We start from the raw sequence: 8,530 nt of genomic DNA, 5'->3' as shown, positions 1-8,530 counted from the left end.
TTCCTTTTTTTAATGGTTAAATTAAAAGTGAGCAGAATTTTGTGTTGTATGATGTGAGAGCATGTTCATGCATTCAAGTGCAGCTAGTGAAAGAAGAAACTAACGCGTGTAAAATGAGATTAACACGTTGAAATGTGTTTTTTTACTGCTGTTTTCTTGCTGACACTTGCAATTGGTGAAACCAATTAATAACACGTATAAAATGCACTGTAATAACGAAAATAGCCCTTGGGCCCCCATCAAAATGATGAAAATGACCCTTCAGAAGCTGCCGCAAATGACAAAAATAACCCTTTGAAGCTGGCAGGTGGAGGTTGTCCTGCAAGCTTCCACGTGCTTGCTTTGAAGAGCTGTTCACCACTTCTATATATTAGTAAAAATTGTGGTGGGAAAGTTGGTAAAGGTTGTCCTGCCAGCTTCCTCACATGGGACATTTCTGTCATTTGACAAGGGTTAATATAGTCTTTTCTTTATTTAACTTTGTAGTATTTGCATGTCAATTCACTGAAAATCTTACACGTCAAATTCCTCTTCGGCCAAATTGTTACACGTCAAAATCTTACCGCAACTCCTGTCTTTACCTAAATGTTTTCCCACTTTACACTCCAGTTGCATTCTGCCTTTGTTCTCTGTTGCTCCCTTTGTTCTCTGTTGCCAATTCCTCTGATTCTATTAAGGTAACAGCTTCATTTGTTAGTCGTTGTTCTGTGTCTCCGAGTTTGCTTGTCTGCATAACTTTGTTGTCATGTCTGTGGCTATATGTGGAGCAGTAAGTATGGTTTTGTTTAAGCAAAAAGGAGAACAAAAGATTGTTTAAGCAAAAAGGAGAAAAAAAGATTGAAGTTTACCTGCGTCTGACACATCGGATGTGTCTGTCAATAGTTCTACCAGAGAAAACCCTTAGTTTTGTTGTTTGCAGAGGTTTATATAATGTTAGCTTGTATGATTTTAGTGTTCCATGGTTAATTAGTCATAAGTTGCGGTGGGACTTTGACGACCTCTTCGAAAATTCGATCAACGATTTGTGAAATCGTTGGCAAATTGATATTACATGCAGTTGCTCTTGCCTTTTTATGTGTAAGACAATTGAAACAATGAAAAATTAGGTCAGCGAAAACCGATTAAAGCTGAAACAACAAGGCAAATTTTTATGCCGACCTAAACATCAAGTATCCAGAATAGAATACAGGATTATCGTACTCTTTTTGGTGTCAAAGTGCCATGGCTGCCATTGCATCCCCTTTTAAGAAGTTTGCCGACCTATTTTAGCTGCCTAATAAAGGAATTAACTAGCCCACCTACACCGGTAGGCATCCAAGTTTGTATTACCTGCTGTTTTACCACTATATAAATTCATTGATCAATTTACTCTTTACCCTATGTTGCTATTTAATTTGCACCTTCGCCTGCCATAATGTAACAGAGTCTGCCATGATGAACCAACGACTCTCTGTCGATGCTATCACAAAAGAAACTACAGGTTGGACCTGTAAGATTCAGGTGGTGGACAAGTTCCGACCTCTCGAGAGCAAAGATCAAAGTGTACAGTTTCAGACAATGCTTGTCCAGGATGAAAGCTTAAGTTCGCCTAGACGCATGTTCTTACTGAAAAATGGTGCTCATACTCATGCTGTTTTTAAAAAATTTATCACCTACAACACCTTCGCAAATTGTCAGTTGAAGCCCGGTAAAAGCAACAACAGTTGAAAATTTTAACAACTTCCTTTACACTTTCTGTTCGCACACTTAAAAAGACTTTTTGCACCTCACTTGAATGCAGGAACAACAGGTTGTCGTAGTACTTTACGGTGATGATATTCCCAAGTATGAGAGCCTATTTGCTCTTTCCAATACATATTTGGTTTCCTGTGCCAAAGTTAGAGATCCCCGCGGTTACTCAATACACGCTGTTACTTACGAATGGGTGGTCGACAGACACAGTTGTTGAGGCCGATACCAATAACGGTGGGACGGAACTACCCGTCTCCTCCAAGAAAGTTGAACACACTTCCTTTTGCAGCTATGGAGCACCTACGTCCAGGTGTTGAATTTGGTAACCTCCCACATTACGCCTTTGCCGCCGTACTAATTAAATCAACTGGTAACGCCTTATTTTTCATTACGTTAGACTTACTTGCAGTAGTAGCTAACTGCGGTGCGCAACAGCATACCACCGACCAAAGTAAACACTTTCGCGAGGCAATTGTAATGGATCAGAGGTCAGTTACTCCCCCGCTTCTGCTTATTAAAAAATATTGGCAACGTAAATATTTATATGCCTGTTGTATCGATCAGCAAGAAACCTGCCCTATTTACTATATGGGATGATTTAGCCGACAATGAAGGCACTATATTACTAGATCCCTTGCATGAGCACCCCGTCATTCTTGCTAAGCATATAGGCGTTACTGAGTTTCGCGGTGGTATGTTGTTTACATCGGTCTCTGTAACTCTTCCCTTTTACCTCTGCGCTTATTTCCCTTTGTTCAACTACATACCTCTCTATCTCTATCATATGCAGCTATAATATTATCCATAAGATATCATACAACGATCTTAGTGAATCCTAAATACGTGTAGGCTGCTACATTGAAGAAGTGGTACCTATTAACTTATCCACTCATCGACATGCTGTGCTGTTCAAACACTTTTAGTAAAAAGAAATACTCACTATTTGACCTGCTTTTTTCCAGGGTGGAGGACAATGAACAAATGCTAATATCTTACACTTTACGCAGCCCATCGGCTTCACTTTCATCACTAAATCTTGCAGCTATTGAAGATGAAGTGTTGCCCATATCTAACATTCCAGATTGTCATCTACGGTTCGTAACCTGTATACGTCATCTACAACCAATTTATTCCACTTTCCACAAATTGAGTAACCATGGCAGCCAAATCCGATTCACTATCATCACTATAACAACCACTACTGCCAGTTCCAACTCCATTGCCTTTGTTATCAGCAAGCTGTCCTGTGCCTTATCATAAATATCATCAAAGAAATTCTTAGTACCACTGTGAATTTCTACTGCAGGTACAGACTTTTCCTGTGGAAGGCAGGATATCACTTCCTGATCGTCCCCAATCGTTTTACCTACTCGCTTGCTCACACTGCAACCTCTTTGTACGCATCAAGATTAAAAAGTTGGTGTGGTGCTTCAACTGTAAGCTAGAACGAATGTTGGTACCCAGGTACTATCTTACGAACTCACTCATGTGCACTTTCTTCCTCCCCCTTCTGCTATCCAAAAATTTAGAAATTATCATCTACTGCTGCATAGAGAATGTGCACATATCTGATAAATAAGTTAAGACTATCTTCCTATCTATGTTGCAATTTGGTTTATCCAAGCTTCAGTTATTTTGGTATCTGTGTTGATGTGTGTTTGTTCGTCTGCATGTTGATGTTTGATCATAACTTTGCTACTTCTTTTAGTATTAACTGCTGAATTTATAGGCATGTCGGTGCTTTTTTTCCCGGTCCACTTTCATGTTTGCGATGTCTTCCCTTTGAATCGGGTAGCATGGTTGTTGATGTTTTTTGAACTTTAACTCTAAATTATGTATTGAGGTATGTATTATTAAAAGTAATACCAAAAAACCTCTTTTCACTCCACCAAACGCCCCTAAATTTCTATCAAGCTGCACATCCTCAGACCGCAGCGCACCACTTTATCCATCATTGAGTTCGACGCCTACTTCTCCTTCTCTCGTTTTCCTCTTGATTATTGATTTTGCTATTTCTCAGTCGTACGCGCAGTCTGTCAACTCAACAAACAGTTTTGTGGTTGATTTTAACTTGGAAAATGATCTTTGCTTCTTCAATTTTTTAAATCTTTGACATCCTTAAATGACAACTCACCAAAAAACTCTCTCTTCCTTACCTGGTTTTAAGTTCAGGTACATCCTTACCATTTTATTATCTCTGTTCTCTTAAGCTGTATGTATATGTGTTTTTGACTACCCATATGGATTTGCTTATATTGGCGTAGTTCTTGAGATCTTAGTGATTTTAGCTACATTTTCCTTTTGTTTTGTTTTGTTTTCTGGTAGTTCGGCTGCTGAGTTTGGAAAGGGGTGCCGTGGCTTATGTTTCACAAGTGTTCTCTGTGTGTGTGTTTTCAGAGAGTTGTTCTTTGTTGAAAGAAAAATTATGATTCTCTCTGGGAAGACTTGGTTTTCTTGTTTTGATCTATTGTTTGTAATGAAGACAGTGACACAAAAATTTTAAGCAATTATTAAAGTAGGACTACATGTAAATATGGAATTTTCCTGTATCATTATTTCCTTTCCAATTGTGAGGTAGAAATTTTAAAACCGGAGAAAGAGTGGAATTGAAGTTCCATTTCTTTCCAATTTTTCAAGTGGCAAAATAGGCTAATGTTAGTAGATAGTAGAGCCTCAGAATGCTAAATGGTAGGGAAAAAGAGTTGTCGCGGTAGAAAAGATAGATAAAGAACTGATCTGCAATAAGACACATTTGATTTTATCAACTCAAATGAAGCTTTCTGTATGAATGTACAGATGGTCAAATGTACATTTTGCCAGAATTTTACTTAATAAAGATAACAGCCCCTACTTTTCTCAGACCCTTTTTAATCCCAAATGGCAAAACAAATATGAACCAACTGGACAATATCTAACTTTTCCTTCATCTGCAAAATTTTGTGCAATTAGGAAAGGTATGCTTACTGACAGAAGGCTCTATAAGAATGAATATATAATAAATCCAAGATTGTTCAAGATGACCATTGATCTGGTACCGTCAGAAAATAGGTAGCCATCGCATTTCTGACGCTAATGTTAGTAGATAGTAGAGCCCCAGAACGCTAGGGAAAAAGAGTTGCCGCGGTAGAAAAGATAGATAAAGAACTGGTTTGCAATAAGACACATTCGATTGCATCTACTCAAATGAAGCTTTGTGTATGAATGTACAGATGGTCAAATGTACACTACGCCAGAATTTTACTTAAATTAAGATAACAGCCCCTACTTTTCTCTCACCCTTTTTAATCCCAGATGGCAAAACAAATATGAACCAACAGGAAAATGTCTAACCTTTCTTTCATCTGCTAAATTTTGTGCAATTAGGAAAGGTATGCTTACTGACAGAAGTCTCAATAAGAATGAATATATAAGTCCAAATTGTCAAGGTCATATTTGAACGAACTCGAATCAACAAATACTCGCCAAAAATGTAGCACAGTGGTCAATGAAATGTGTGAAAATCATAGGAGTCTCCTATTACAAGACCAACCTAAAAGAGAATAGTACTGCATCTAACTGGGATTATTATAGTTATCAAATGACTGCAACGATGAATAATCCTACACATAATTTTACTAATTAATTATGCTCATGAATTCTGTTATGTATAGTTTTACTTTACTTTATTTCTACTTGAATTGCAGGTGCCACTTTGAGCTAACATTCTGGACGCCAGTGATACAATTACTGTGACTGTCTCAGAGACAGTGGCAGAAACTATGCTGTCCCTCACTGCCGAACAAATATATGAAAATGTTGCTGCCAAGGTACATACCTACAGAGTATTACAAGCATACAAAACTGATTTTTGTTCAATCCTGTTACAGCAGTAAGCAAAAGAGCAACCTCTTACTTAGTATTACCATCTTTTCTCTTTTTCACTCAGAGAGAACCACTGTCTACTGTGCGTATAAATCAACAGTTTGATCATAAATTGTCTAGACTCCAACTACAAAAGCCAATCTACAGGTTTCCCGACCAAACACCTGGTATGCTAGCTGTTGCATCCTTCACTGAAGCAGAAACCCCGGTTCTCAAAGCATTATCATTACCAATGGCTTCTGGAGAAGCAGGTAAGAAGCAGAAAGTCGAACCGTCCACTCCAACGAAACAAGCCTAAAGGTAAAAATATTTTCACTATATTGTTTACTTTAGTATTCCACTTCCCCTTTAGCTTCTTACTCCGAACATTTGCATTAAATGACATGTGAAAAGAAGCCACAAATATTGTAATCTTCGCATCAAATCATGTTCACACCTCAATTCTTTAGTATTACTAAGGCAAATAGAAATTAATTTGTCTCCCTCTTTTGTAACCTCTCAATCTCAATAGGTAAATCTTCCCTTTACTACTTCTTAATACAAAATAACACACTTCATTTTCCTTGGCTTGCTTAAATTATCTCTACAGGTGGTGGATGCCCAATGTTGAATGCAGCCAAGTTTGCTTAATACAAAAAATAAACTTTTTCATACCCACTATCTGATAAAAACAAACAGTAATAATCGAGCACCAAAAAGTTAATTCAAATTATTAACTATATTAGAAAAACAAACAGTGAATAGAAAAAATGATTCAATATCAATTTTATACCAATTTAATACAGAAAAAAAAATCAAATATTTGCAAGTTTGTATGTACTGCTATAGTCCATGAATACAACTTTGTTACTACCATATCATGTACATGCTTACTAGAAAAAATAAAAAGAAATAAAAATCGGGGATGATAGACATGATCACTAAGTGAGAAAATAACATATAAATGACCAATCATTCGGCAAGAAGTACTAAGAATTCAATGATATGCATGTTGATATGTGAATTTATCAGAAGAAGCTACTTAAATGGTGTACAAGAATTTGATGAATTAAAAGTTTGTATGTTTTTTCTTTAAGATGAAAGCTATCCCAAAAAACATAATTGGAATCATCGGAACACACCGATGTGTATAACTCTGCAATTTCTATTTTTCTGTCGCACAACATCTATTTTCTGCAACTTTGAATCCTACATGGTCATATAAAGAAAGAAACGGAAATCTTGTCGATATTCAGGAAAAAGACAGCCATATTTGTACCATATTTCTGAAGGCTGTTGATGACATCAAGTGGAAGATTATATATATCTACGTACACCAATTTTGAATTAGTTACTTTGTTTTCCAGAGAACTTAAGTCATCTGCCAACTTGCTGTTGAACAATTGTGCTGCTTGGTTCAAATAATCAACACGTTCCCTTTCCTCTCCTCCTCTCAGTGTTCTTTGTGATAGCATGCATCCGATTGGTGGTATGCCAATAAATATTTAAATTCGTCTAGAAGGCGTAAAAAATTAACAAACCTGAAGAATCTCATCTCCCTCCATGACGGATTATGATTGAATGCAAATTAATAGAATTCATACTTTTAATCTAAAGAAATACTTGTTTTTTGCTTTTTTATCAAATTCTAATCAACATAGAATGCGTTTTTTGTTTGATGGTAGAGAGAAATCGTGTAAAAAGTGGCAAGTAGTGTATGAAGATGGAAACTCTTAATGCAAGCATTAAAATAGGAAGATAAATAACGGTTTGAGGGATTTGGGGGTGAATAAATATCAGTAATTAAGGTTAACTACTTTTAAGGAAGGTAAATTGTATATTAATTGTATTAAATATTAATTTTCCTTTTTCTGTAATTGCTTTTCTGTATTTTCAACAAAAGAAAAAAAACCTTTTTATATATTTTTTTAAGATGAAAGTTGCTATAACTTGAAAACTTAAAAGTTTTGCTATAAGTTGTAATAATTAATCTAATAAGTTTATATAGTTAATTTCCCCATATATATATTTAACATGATATCTCATAATAAAGGATATATAATGTATGGTCCATTATATAATTAAGCTAGGAATTACTAATATATACAAGCGGTAAACAAGTGGTAAAAGCAGGCAGGTGGAGGTTGTCCTGCCAGCTTTTCAAATGTTATTTCCGTCATTTTAATAGCTGCTTTAATCAGTAATTTTATTCTATCATTCTTAATTAATTATTATAAATTATTTAAATATTAAAAAAATAATACTATTTAATAAAAAAGTAAACAATTATTATATTAAAAATTTTATACTATTTAATAAAAAAATAAATAACCATTTATGATATTGTTGTTTCAGCTGCTTCAATCCGTAACTTTACTACATTACCTTTAATTAATTATTTACACATTCAAAAATTAATAATATTTAATATAAAAAATAAATAATCATTTATCACATGTCTACTTCAGCTGATTCGACTCGTGATTTTGTTATATCACCCCTAATTAATTATTATAAATGATTAACATATTAAAAAATTAATAATATATAATAAAAAAGATGAAACATTCATGACATGTCTGTTTTAGCTGCTTCTATCCGTGATTTTAGTATATATCAAATTTTTTTATTAGTTATTTACTTATTAAAAAATTAATAATATTTAGTAGGAAAAATAAAAATAGGCATTAATGACATGTTTGTTTTAGCTGCTTAAACAGATGTTTTACTATATCACCCAAATTAATTATTATAAGTCATTTAAATATTAAAAATTAATAATATTTAATAAGAAAAATAAAATAGACACAAAATGATAAATTAAATTTTGATGTTTTATATTAATTTGACATTTTATAAGAGACACACTTAAATTTTTTCATAAGTATTTTTTTTATAGAAATTTTGTTATATCACTTGTAATTTATTATTATGAGTCATTTAAGACAAATGTGCTTCG

General features: G+C 34.5%; 1 long non-coding RNA gene across 3 annotated transcripts; it reads left to right on the top strand.

The window, feature by feature from the left end:
• The first annotated feature begins 474 nt into the window (after nucleotides 1–474).
• LOC107858657 lies at nucleotides 475–6,081 on the top strand. Of its 3 annotated transcripts, none has more exons than XR_007051703.1 (8): nucleotides 493–677; nucleotides 1,424–1,687; nucleotides 1,781–2,053; nucleotides 2,129–2,219; nucleotides 2,694–2,825; nucleotides 3,038–3,195; nucleotides 5,415–5,537; nucleotides 5,657–6,081. It is a non-coding gene; the product is annotated as an uncharacterized LOC107858657 (long non-coding RNA). The 3 variants fall into 3 exon arrangements; XR_001671172.2 differs by having other exon boundaries at nucleotides 496–677; nucleotides 2,141–2,219; XR_001671174.2 differs by having other exon boundaries at nucleotides 475–677; nucleotides 2,129–2,825.
• Nucleotides 6,082–8,530: the final 2,449 nt, after the last annotated feature.

The sequence above is a fragment of the Capsicum annuum genome, unplaced genomic scaffold (genome assembly GCF_002878395.1).
Source record: "Capsicum annuum cultivar UCD-10X-F1 unplaced genomic scaffold, UCD10Xv1.1 ctg81959, whole genome shotgun sequence".
NCBI lineage: Eukaryota > Viridiplantae > Streptophyta > Magnoliopsida > Solanales > Solanaceae > Capsicum > Capsicum annuum.
This window is presented reverse-complemented; position numbering and strand designations above follow the sequence as displayed.